At 43.7% G+C, this 13142-nt stretch overlaps 2 long non-coding RNA genes across 2 annotated transcripts in view; one reads left to right on the top strand and one right to left on the bottom strand.

Annotated features, from left to right (window-relative positions):
• Window positions 1-13142, bottom strand: part of LOC138853821 (uncharacterized) — a 100022-nt gene that overhangs the window by 40962 nt on the left and 45918 nt on the right. The window lies entirely within an intron of this gene.
• The window catches only part of LOC138853820 (uncharacterized), a 137108-nt gene continuing 135680 nt past the window's right edge, over window positions 11715-13142 (top strand). The window contains exon 1 of the long non-coding RNA XR_011393026.1: window positions 11715-12560. This is a non-coding gene — a long non-coding RNA (uncharacterized lncRNA). The remainder of the gene's footprint in view (window positions 12561-13142) is intronic.

Here is a 13142-nt window from a genome sequence, read left to right on the forward strand (position 1 = left end):
GACATATTACTGTAGCACGTTTTGCTCTCCAGGAACTTTATCAAGCCAAATTGGTGAGGAGAGAGAATTTTGTGTTACCAAATATCATACTAAAGATTTGTTAACCAAGCACTTCTCAACTCAGTTTACAAATTGCAATGGGTCATGATGAGAAGCATCATGACCCAAAATGCCTGGCTGAAAATGGGAAAAACTCTTGGGACCAAATGAAATTGAAAAGTGCTGCAGGGTGTAAATATTGAAGCATATGGACATGGATGTCGTCAGGTTGGTGTGGATTTTGTTGATGTGAATTCATGTATTGTGAAGGCAACATTTAAGGGTCCTCAGTGTGAAAAGTAAAATACAAAGATGTCAATTCCCTCTTGGATTTGGAGGAAGGAAACTAGGGAAAGAGACGTAACCCCCTGAGATACACGTACAAGGTGATACCTAAACTCTGTGGCAGTTTCAATAGGATGATCTGCAATGCCATTGCCAGCAACTGTAAGAATGAAAGTAGGGTCCAGAAAGTATTTACCAGTCAATTTCTGCAACTTTTGCCATATTGTGCACATCAAAGCAGTGGTAGTAAACCTAAGCTCACAAACAAGTATGTTTTGCCACTGGGCAAGTGCCATCATCTGTTTAAAAAATAGTAACTGGACCACAGGTTTGTTGTTGTGGTAACGACCCCATGCATCGTGTTTCAAATGCCCTGCATGGTCACAGCATTTTAAATGCCCTGAACGATCACAGTTGGGAAGTCACCAGGGTACACATTTGCAATAATGTTCACCCTAGGATCGGAGAATTGCAATTGATGTTGCAGCAAGAACAGAGATGATGCAAAGTTGCAACAACTCGTCAGAAGATAAAGCGAGAAAAGGGATATGACGTGCATAAAGCACCAATCTGCTCACTCAAATTGCTAGTGGGAATGACAATTGGGTTGGGTGGATGAATGAGAGGTAATGAGAAGAGGGAAATGATCACTGTCATGAAGATCAGGTACAACAAACCAAGCAAAGAGATTTATATTGGAAATTGTATGAATGTGTAGGTACCAGTGTTTAAGACATGGAGAGGAAGAAAACTGAGGAAAGTCTTTAACTGGTCCCCACAAGAGTCTCAGCAAGACCCTCTCAATAGCAAATGAGCATTAAAATCACCTAATGAATGGAGTGGCATAAGTATAAAGAAATCAGAAACTGGATGTAAGGGATATATAATGGGCGAGAAGGGGAATGTTACAAACAGCAAACCGTGTACCATTTAATTCAATATGATGCAGCATGAAGAAACAGAAAGAGGGACAGGGGGATATTGAAGTGTGGCTCTGATAATGGCAGGTCTAGCACTTTACTGCTGAGTTACGGGGTTTGTAATAGGAAAGATAATGGAAACAAAACTTCTCTTCGTGTCTCCATCAGTGGTACAGACTGTGACCGTACCGACTCTCCCACAGCATCACTAGCTTTTGCAGTAAATCTATCCTTACCTCCCTCAAAGCCATACAGTCTACAATTTCAAAGTCGTAATAAACGACTGTCAATGAATTAAGTTCCGAATGCAGCATAGTGGAGTACAAACTGTAAGCCGAGTAAAAGTAATATAATTGTACACAAAAATTGCACTTTTGTTGCATGTCTTGTCTGGAAAAGGATGGAGAAATTGTAATAAAACAGCTGGTGATAGGGATTTTAACAGTGGAACATAATTTCGGTTCCTGGAAACAGATACATACAGGGAAAAACGAATGAGCAACATTTGGAGCCCCAGGATTTTGCAGAATCCTTTGATATTCCACCACAATAAAACAATTATATTTGAACAGTAAGACAACGACATCAGAAAGCAGACGGTGGCTATGAGCTAGAGTGAGGAGTAAAACTGATATGTGGAGGTAGCTGTAAATTATAAAATGATTTATAGGTAACTCTAGAAGGATACAGAGCAGGAGCAGATGTAGTGGGTTGCAGAGGGAGAGAACGTGAAGGTCTCAGTAGTTCCCAAAGACAAGGAAGCTGGTAATGTGACATAAGAGGCAGAAGAGGTAGATGAAGTAGTGGAGACACTGGCAGCTGCCAAAATGACAGAGAGAGAGAGAGAGAGAGAGAGAGAGAGAGAGAGAGAGAGAGAGAGATAGAAAGAGAAAGATAGAAAGAGAAAGATAGAAAGAGAAAGATAAAAAGAGAAAGATAAAAAGAGAAAGATAAAAAGAGAAAGATAAAAAGAGAAAGATAAAAAGAGAAAGATAAAAAGAGAAAGATAAAAAGAGAAAGATAAAAAGAGAAAGATAAAAAGAGAAAGATAGAAAGAGAAAGATAGAAAGAGAAAGATAGAAAGAGAAAGATAGAAAGAGAAAGATAGAAAGAGAAAGAGAGATAGAGAGACAGAGAGAGAGAGAGAGAGAGAGATAGACAGAGAAAGAGAGAGAGGGAGAGAGAGAGAGAGAGAGAGAGAGAGAGAGAGAGAGAGAGAGAGAGAGAGAGAGAGAGAGAGAGAGAGGACTGAGAGAGAGAGAGAGAGAGAGAGAGAGAGAGAGAAAGAGAAAGATAAAAAGAGAAAGATAAAAAGAGAAAGATAAAAAGAGAAAGATAGAAAGAGAAAGATAGAAAGAGAAAGATAGAAAGAGAAAGATAGAAAGAGAAAGAGAGAAAGAGAAAGAAAGAGAGAGAAAGAGAAAGAGAAAGAGAAAGAGAAAGAGAAAGAGAGAGAGAGAGAGAGAGAGAGAGAGAGAGAGAAAGAGAAAGAGAGAAAAAAAGAAAGAGAGAGAGAAAAAAGAAAGAAAGAGAGAAAGAGAAAGAAAGAAAGAGAAAGAAAGAGGAAGAAAGAAAGAGAAAGAGAGAAAGAGAAAGAAAGAAAGAGAAAGAGAGAAAGAGAAAGAAAGAGAGGAGTCTCAATGGAACGGAATCATATTGGGGCAAGTGTTCAAATTCAAATTCAAAGTTTATTCTCTATAAAGATTACAATGTTGAATTTACAGAATTTGGTTGTTGTGTGGTTTACATGTAGTTAAATAATGATTACAGAGTGTACCACTAGAACACCTAGCATGGCTAGGCATTTCGGGCAGACTTAATTTAATTCATTATTTTAAAATATTACAAATTATGAGGTAAGTTGGTATTATGGCTAAGTGACTAAATACTAGTTTGTGAGTTTAGCAATGTGAATGCTTTTGTTTTGGCACAGTACATAGTTTCAGTATTGGAGTATCATAGGATTCATTATTTTAAGATTGAGATTAATATTTCTGTTTATGGTCAAATGGGTGAGTGAGTGTAAGTGTGAACCACCAGGTGGTATTCGTGTAGTTAGTTGATGGGGTGTATCAGGGAGATAAGATGTTTTCTAATGGTAGTTTTGAAGGTGATGAATATGTCTGCAGTTCTAGAGTTCTCAGGTAGGGTGTTCCAGATTTTAGGGCCTTTGACATACATTGAATTTTTGTAAAGGTTTAGTCGGACATGGGGAATGTCGTAGAGATGTTTGTGTCTGGTGTTATGCCTGTGGGTTCTGTCACAACTATCAAGAAAGCGTTTTAGGTCAAGGTTGATATTGGAATTTAAGGTCCTGTAGATGTAGATTGCACAGTATTCGTGTGGATGTACTGAACAGGGAGTAAGTTTAGATCTATGAAGAGTGGGGGGGGGGGGTGTTGCCAGGGATGGGATTTAGTGATTATTCTTACTGCAGCTTTTTGTTGGGTTATTATTGGCTTTAGGTGTGTTGCTGCAGTTGATCCCACAAGGAAGCGTGCTGGGTCCATTGTTATGGAGTGTCAGATGGCAAGTAACATTTGCACCTGAGAAAACGCAAATGATGATCGTCTCTAGGCACCATGATGGTAATGCTGGTGCAGTAGTAAGGATGAATGGGAGGGTGTTGGCACCTGGAGAAGAAGTTGATATCCTTGGGGTGAAATTTGACTCCAAACTAACCATGAAGAACCATGTTGTAAATCTTGCAAACAAGGCAGCCAGGAAGCTTACAGAACTTCGCCGTATCTCGCATCTGGTTGACAGTAGGGGTTGCAAGATCCTGTACGAGGCACAAGTACGCTCGCACCTTGAGTATGCTCCACTTTCTTGGTTTGTCTGCCCCCCCCCCCTCTCATCTGCCACTGCTTGACAGAGTAGAGAACAGAGCAAGACGTCTCATCTCTCGCCTGGACCCATCCTGGATAGATCTGTCATTTCAGCAGAGCCTTCAACATAGGAGGATGTGGGTGGCCTTACTGTTATGTACAAGGCCAATATTGTCAAAATACCACACTTGGATCCACTTCGAGGACAGCGTGAAACAAGCTTTTATGCCACAAGACGGGCAGAAAGCAGCAACTTCACTCTGGCTGTACCCTTCTCCAGAACATCACTCCATCTGAGATCATACATACCCAGGATGACTCGAGTATGGAACACATTCGTACAGGATAATGATGTCAACGAGATAAAGTCAGTTGATCAAATGAAAATGCTGGCCCACAGATGGCTCCAACTTCATCCTGTTTCCTACTTGTATGTCTCATAACAATAAAAATGCTTTCAAATGAGCTGATGTAGGTAACAGCTCTTAGCTTGCCAATAAAGTTAGGAATCCTTAACCTGTAAATAGCTTGTTATAAAGCTAGTGATCCTTAACCTTGTCAAACCCTGTGTAAAAAAAACAGAGAAAGAGAGAGAGAGAGAGAGAGAGAGAGAGAGAGAGAGAGAGAGAGAGAGAGAGAGAGAGAGAGAGAGAGAGAGAGAGAGAGAGAGAGAGAAAGAAAGAGAGAAAGAGAGAGATGATGTAGGTAACAGCTCTTAGCTTGCCAATAAAGTTAGGAATCCTTAACCTGTAATATAGCTGTCAATAAAGCTAGGGATCCTTAACCTTGTCAAACCCTGTGTAAAAAAAAAACAGAGAGAGAGAGAGAGAGAGAGAGAGAGAGAGAGAGAGAGAGAGAGAGAGAGAGAGAGAGAGAGAGAGAGAGAGAGAGAGATAGTGGTGCCCAGCGATGAATGAGTCTGGGTGGGCATTGGGGGGGGGAGTGGCAGTATGTGGGGTGGATGGATTTCCACAACTGTCACAAACACAGGAGAAGACAAGGGGCAAAACATAGAGGCGGTGAAACTTAAGTGTGGAGGAACAATAAGTTAGTAGTGAGTGGGGAGTTTAGCACCTTTGAGGCTTGGAAGGAAGAGTTGAGTTCCCAGGCAGGGAAGACTTTGTAGGTGGAGAAACAAGGGAAAATGAAAAGGGCGAAGTAGTAAGAATGAGAGAGGGCGAAGAGATAGATACGTCAGTGGTGAGGATCGGAGAGATGGGTGACCGTGGGAGAGGTGCAACAAGGACCTGTGGGTGCCGACCAGCTCTGGAGTAAAAGAGCTGGATATGTTGAAAATTGAATAAAATACCGACAAATTGATGAGTAAGATTCCATTCTTATGTGTCACCTTCATGTCGTTCCAGACCATGGAGCCCAACTCTTCTCCAGGCTGAGGGACTAACCACCTCAAATACTGTTTCTCCAATGTTGATGGACTAATTGCATCATGCACATAGACAACATCAACTTCATTATGTGTAGTAGTGACTATACTCTATATAACCAAAATACTCTAGCCATATACTTGTCCAAACTTCCTACCACTACAGATATCAGTACTAGAACTCAACACACAACTCAGGATATAAATAACCATAATTTAAACCTAGAAGATGATTGATCACGTTGACCCTGATCTAAACCTCCATAATCTGACACCCAATCAAAACCTATTGGAAAGTAACTGCCTTTATTACACAGCATCACAAGCCAGCACTATCCTAAACAATGCTAAAAGTCAATCAGTACTTAACTACAACATCAGGTCCTTAAGCAAACACTATGATGACCTCCTGGCACTCCTTGAATCACTAAAGACACCCTTCTCCTGCATTATTCTTACTGAGACCTGGCTTAAGCAGGACACAATAGATATCTACCCTCTACCAGGATACGCAGCAATTCACAACTGCAGACCAAACCAAGTTGGGGGTGGTATTGCAATCTATTACTCTAACCAATTATCTTGTATTAGCACCACTTGCTTTAGTGATGAATATGGGGAATACATTTTTGCTAATTTTACTGTAAAAAACCTTAAGACACCTATAACAATCGGTGCCATTTACCGGATACCTTTATTACCAAGTAATAAAGAAAGCCAAACAACTATACTACTCCAGTAGATTCACAGACACTAGAGGAGATATAAAAAAGACCTGGAAAACACTCTCTCAGATTCTAGGGACGCACAAACTTAAAAAAACAAGAATATTGTCCTAACTAAACCTAATGAAACACCACTACATCCCACTGACACAGCTAACAAGATAAACGACTTCTCAACCATAGGATCTAATCTCGCCAATAAAATCCCACATACCAATGCCCATGCCGGGGACTACCTAGATGGGAATTTCCCAAATTCCTTCTATCTTGCACCAACTGAGCCCACGGAAGTCACCGAGATTATAAAGTCACTTAAAAATAACTCAGGGAATCTGTCTCATGTCCCACCATTACTGTACAAGCGAGCGGCCCATGTCCTTTCGCATGCTATATCATTACTTTTTAACAAGTCACTAGAGACTAGCACCTTCCCGAAACTACTCAAGATGGCAAGGGTTACATCAATACATAAAGGTGGTGACCCTACAGACTTAAACAACTATAGGCCAATATCTAACTTACCATTGCTATCCAAAATCTTTGAGAAACTCGTGCACAGGAGACTGTATTCATTTATAACGGCACAAAACATACTCAACCCCTGCCAATTTGGATTCAGGAAAAATAAAAGCACTAATGATGCAATCATAAAAATCCTAGATCTGCTTTACACAGCATTGGAAAATAAGGAATATCCACTAGGAATTTTTATTGACCTAAGAAAAGCTTTTGACACAGTAGACCACGACATCCTACTCCACAAACTTGACCATTACGGTATAAGAGGCCATGCACTTGCTTATTTCAAATCTTACCTTACTAACAGGTATCAGTATGTCACCATTAAAGACACAGCATCAGCAACACGGCCACTTGATACTGGAGTTCCGCAGGGAAGTGCCCTTGGTCCCCTGCTCTTCCTCATATACATCAATGATCTTCCAAACGTATCCCAACACCTGAAACCCATTCTCTTTGTTGACGACACGACTTACGTCATCTCTCACCCTAATCTTGCCACCCTCAACACCATTGTTAACGAGGAGCTGATCAAAATATCGACTTGGATGACAGCCAATGAACTTACGCTTAACACTGACAAAACCTACTATATTATGTGATGACTGGTTTTGACAAACCGACAAGTTGATGATTGAGACACTTATGCAACATATGGGAATCTTTATTCAGGAAACGTTTCGCCACATAGTGGCTTCATCAGTCCAATACAAAGTAGAAATGCGCAAGGAGAGGAGGAGTTTGAGGTAATCAGTCCCTCAGCCTGGAGTCGATGTGTTCAGTCCATTAATCCTGTAGAATGTAACATTCTACAAGATTAATGGCATCATGGGATCTTGTTACAAAGAATTCTTCTACACTTGTTCAACCTTTGGACGAAGATCTACTTCGACTAGTGGATGGTACCACTATGACCCCACCTCCTCCTGCTTTACCTCACCTCACTACAGTATATAAGCCACGTCTACGGCCCTATGCTGTACATTCTACAAGATTGATGGACTGAACACATCGACTCCACGCTGAGGGACTGATTACCTCAAACTCCTCTCCTTGCGCATTTCTACTTTGTATTGGACTGATGAAGCCACTATGTGGCGAAACGTTTCCTGAATAAAGATTCCCATATGTTGCATAAGTGTCTCAATCTTCTACTATATTATGTTTGGTAGCAGAGCAGGAGATGCACAAATTAACATTAAGATTGACAACACTAATTACCAGACATAATGAGGGCAAATTCCTAGGCTTATACCTTGACAACAACCTGAATTTCAGCACCCATATCCAGCATATAACCAAAAAAGTACCCAAAACGGTTGGGATCCTCTCCAAGATACGATACTACGTGCCACAAAATGCCCTTCTCACACTATACCACTCACTTATCCATACCTCACCTATGCTATTTGTGCTTGGGGATCAACTGCAGCAACACACCTAAAGCCAATAATAACCCAACAAAATGCTGCAGTAAGAATAATCACTAAATCTCATCCCTGGCAACACCCCCCCCCCACTCTTCATAGATCTAAACTTACTCCCTGTTCAGTACATCCACACTTACTACTGTGCAATCTATATCTACAGGGCCTTAAACTCTAATATCAACCTTGACCTAAAACGCTTTCTTGATAGTTGTGACAGAACCCACAGGCATAACACCAGACACAAACATCTCTACGACATTCCCCGTGTCCGACTAAACCTTTACAAAAATTCAATGTATGTCAAAGGCCCTAAAATCTGGAACACCCTACCTGAGAACTCTAGAACTGCAGACACATTAATCACCTTCAAAACTACCATTAGAAAACATCTCATCTCCCTGATACACCCCATCAACTAACTACACGAATACCACCTGGTGGTTCACACTTACACTCACCCATTTGACCATAAACAGAAATATTAATCTCAATCTTATAATGAATCCTGTGATACTCCAATACTGAAACTATGTACTGTGCCAAAACAAAAGCATTCACATTGCTAAACTCACAAACTAGTATTTAGTCACTTAGCCATAATACCAACTTACCTCATAATTTGTAATATATTACAATTAAGAATTAAACTAAGTCTGCCCGAAATGCCAAGCCATGCTAGGTGTTCTAGTGGTACACTCTGTAATCATTATTTTACTACATGTAAACCACACAATAACCAAATTTCTGTAAACTCAGCATTGTAATCCTTATAGAGAATAAACTTTGAATTTGAATTTGAATGTTCATTTCACTACTACACTTGCTGCCTCTGTATTTGACTGAAGAAACCTACTGAGTAGGCAAAATGTTTCAACAATAAAGATACCTAACTAGTACATGTGTCTTACTCATATCAGGAAAGCCGGAGGTGAATCACTGCCGTAGTGTATTAGAGGTCTTCCTTTTTCTTGAGAGTAGGCTGAGTGAGCTCCTCCACAGTAAAGGCAAGTGGGTGTTGGCTGCAGGATGGATTATTACAATCCATTACACTGCAGATCATCCATCAGGATGTTACTCAACAATCACCACATATATTTTCGGGATTAAAGCGTTCTTGATTGGTGGTAAACAGGTGACGTGTAGCCTTAATAATCTTCGTGTGGTCGCTAGACTTTAAACCTCAATGATCGACTAACACCTATACCTGGAGGGGCTCTGCGGGGTTAACGGTCCGGTCCATGACCAGGCATATATTTCTAAATAGGGGCGGTAGGTGTAAAGAAACCTACCTGCCCAATATGCCACTTACAACAGTCAAGCCAACTAAAGCAGGTACCTACTTACTGATAGGTGAACAGGGGCACGCTCCTGCAACACATTCCTACTCCCTTGCAACACATTCCTACGCCCCTGCAACGTTACCACGCCCATTTAGATTACGGGGCCCTAGGACCGTGAATTTCCCACGTTCGCACGAGCCCCCTGGTGGTTTATGAAACTTGTACGGACCTGTGGTGGTCTATGGACCCTGAGACTCCCACAGGTGGGTCATGGACCCTGAGACCCCCACAAGTGGGTCATGGACCCTGAGACCCCCATAGGTGGGTCATGGACCCTGAGACCCCCACAGGTGGGTCATGGACCCTGAGACCCCCACAGGTGGGTCATGGACCCTGAGACCCCCACAGGTGGGTCATGGACCCTGAGACCCCCACAGGTGGGTCATGGACCCTGAGACCCCACACAGGTGGGTCATGGACCCTGAGACCCCCACAGGTGGGTCATGGACCCTGAGACCCCCACAGATGGGTCAAGGATCCTGAGACCCCCACAGATGGGTCAGGGACCCTGAGACCCCCACAGATGGGTCAGGGACCCTGAGACCCCCACAGGTGGGTCATGGACCCTGAGACCCCCACAGATAGGTCAGGGACCCTGAGACCCCCAAAGGTGGGTTATGGACCCTGAGACCCCCACAGGTGGGTCAGGGACCCTGAGACCCCCACAGGTGGGTCAGGGACCCTGAGACCCCCACAGGTGGGTCAGGGACCCTGAGACCCCCACAGGTGGGTCAGGGACCCTGAGACCCCCACAGGTGGGTCAGAGACCCTGAGACCCCCACAGGTGGGTCAGGGACCCTGTGACCTCCACAGGTGGGTCAGGGATCCTGAGACCCCCACAGGTGGGTCGGGGACCCTGAGACCCCCACAGGTGGGTCAGGGACCCTGAGACCCCACAGATGGGTCAAGGACCCTGAGACCCCCACAGATGGGTCAAGGACCCTGAGACCCCCACCGATGGGTCAAGGACCCTGAGACCCCACAGGTGGGCCAGGGACCCTGAGACCCCACAGGTGGGCCAGGGACCCTGAGACCCCACAGATGGGTCAAGGACCCTGAGACCCCCACAGATGGGCCAGGGACCCTGAGACCCTACAGATGGGTCAGGGACCCTGAGACCCCACAGATGGGTCAGAAACCCTGAGACCCCCACAGATGGGTCAGAGACCCCTGAGGTTCCACAGGTGGGTCAGAGACCCCTGAGGTTACACAGGTAGGTCAGAGACCACTGAGGTTGTGATGAACGGTTTGAAAAACCGACAAGTTGAAGATTGAGACACTTATGCAGCATATGGGAATCTTTATTCAGGAAACGTTTCGCCACACAGTGGCTTCATCAGTCCAATACAAAGACCCCTGAGGTTCCACAGGTGGGTCAGGGACCCAAAGAAACCCCCGGTTCTTTACAGTGTATAATGCACCAGTGTAGGAAAGAGTACACAAGCGCTGGTCAAGAAAGTTAGCGGGTAAACAGACGTGTCAGCAGCCGGATAGATAGTGGTAGGTTGGCCCATCAAGGAAAGTACCTTGAAGGGCTCTTCGTTCAAGGAATGGAAGCTACTTCTCCCCTGCCTTGGATCCAACCTGAGTATCTCTTATTCCCCAGGCACTGCTTTATACCAGAGAGTTTAGCTCTTTCCCCACGAGTATAATACATGACTGTGTTCAAAGTTTAAGGGTGAAGGAATGAGTTTTTTCGCTGGGCGTGTACACACACGCCCAGCGACTAGCACCTTGCTGGCGTGTGTCCACGCCATCTACCACCACCGTGCTGGCGTGCGTGTCCACGCCAAGCTACCACCATCGTGCTAACGTGCGTGTCCACGCCAAGCTACCACCATCGTGCTGGCGTGCGTGTCCATGCCAAGCTACTACCATCGTGCTGGCGTGCGTGTCCACGCCAAGCTACCACCATCGTCCTGGCGTGCGTGTCCACGCCAAGCTACCACCATCGTGCTGACGTGCGTGTCCACGCCAAGCTACCACCATCGTGCTGACGTGCGTGTCCACGCCAAGCTACCACCATCGTGCTGACGTGCGTGTCCACGCCAAGCTACCACCATCGTGCTGGCGTGCGTGTCCACAACCAGCGACCATTATCTTACACGTGAAGTTAACTCACTGTCTTGGCTTCCCATCCTAAGCTTAAAGAAGTGCGCCTCTTGGGGTGGTGGTTGGGGAGAGGAAGTATGGCGGCTGTGTTCCATCCTGGCATCCTGGCAGCCTGGCAGCCTGCTGCTGCTGCTGGCTGCTTCATTCCCTCGTCCAGTGCGAGGCAGAGCAGGCGGGTGGGCACACGCTCGCCTCCATCACCCTGGCACTCATGGCACCCGTGGCACCCCTCCCTCAACACTTCCCTCACACTCAGCTTTTCTGACGCATCGCAAGCAGCTGGGTCTTCACCCTCTTAATACACCCACTTGCTTGTAGCAGTGTGGAGACACCAGGTTGTGTGTGCCGCCTCCTAGGATCACCTTCCTGTCTTCAACACCTTTTATTTACATGATTGTGCAGAGTATTTACATCAAAGTGAAGTACTTATGTTAATATACGAGAACAAAATAGCATAAAATAAGTGTAGTTTATGTAATTGCAAGTTGAAAAAAAAATGAGAGTTTTGGTGTGGAGAACTTAATAGAATATACTCTATTATAATATATTAGGTGACATACTATTATATTTTTAAATTACCAGATGTTGATGAGTAAAACGGAATTACCATTTTTTTACTTTAATTATTTTTTTTGAAATATTTATGGAAAGGCTTGTCACTCAAAGAAAATATCCTTTAAGTCGTAGATCAATGAAAATCAAGTCTTTTCCTACATTAGGAAGTTGTGTAACAAGTGGCGGTGATGGAGGGGACTGTATTATGGTGACCTCCAGACCGGTAGTGGTCTTGCTAGTCACAACAACAAATAACCTTTCTAGGATCTTGTGTGTTTGTGACTGGCATAATGTGCAGACATCTTACAACGCCGCCCTTCATATATATCTTGTCTTGTAACTGCGGCCAGGACTAACACACATCTGCAGGACACACACCTGCGGTGGCGCTGTCAAATACAGCTGCAACAGTATCAGCAGAAGGTAAGATACATTACGCACTTAGTAAAACCTTCCTGTCGATGTATGACCGAGTCGAGTTTAGCGCTTCTCACTGATTATAATAATAATAATAATAATAATAGTAATAATAATACGTACAGAACCTTCACTCTGAAGGAGATAAGGATGCTGCAGGTTGGTCATGTGAATTGCGATATCTGCTCATTTCTTGCAAGACAGCTATTGAATGAATGACGGTAAATGTGTTTCATTGTTTTCTCGCGTCACTACCTCGGCGGGAGACGGCTAGTGTGTTTAAAAACCAAAACGGAAGATAAAGTGACGATAATCGTCGTCTACGTAGCAGAGCGAGAGAGACTGGTCAGCGCTGTGTTTTCAACACTGTTTACTTCATGTCTTCCTTAAGAGGCACGTAAGTTCCTCCGTCTTCTAATAACTTGTTCATTTTTTCACTGTAATCTACCTTGTCCATAGTTATTATCGCAGCACAATTGTCATCAAATATTTGTTAAGTTATACCATGAATTAATGAAAGATCCTGGACTTCACCTTACGAAACAGACAAAACAAATGCGATATTAATTATGAACAAGGTAGATTATA

The sequence above is a fragment of the Cherax quadricarinatus genome, chromosome 41 (genome assembly GCF_038502225.1).
Source record: "Cherax quadricarinatus isolate ZL_2023a chromosome 41, ASM3850222v1, whole genome shotgun sequence".
Taxonomy (NCBI): Eukaryota; Metazoa; Arthropoda; class Malacostraca; order Decapoda; family Parastacidae; genus Cherax; species Cherax quadricarinatus.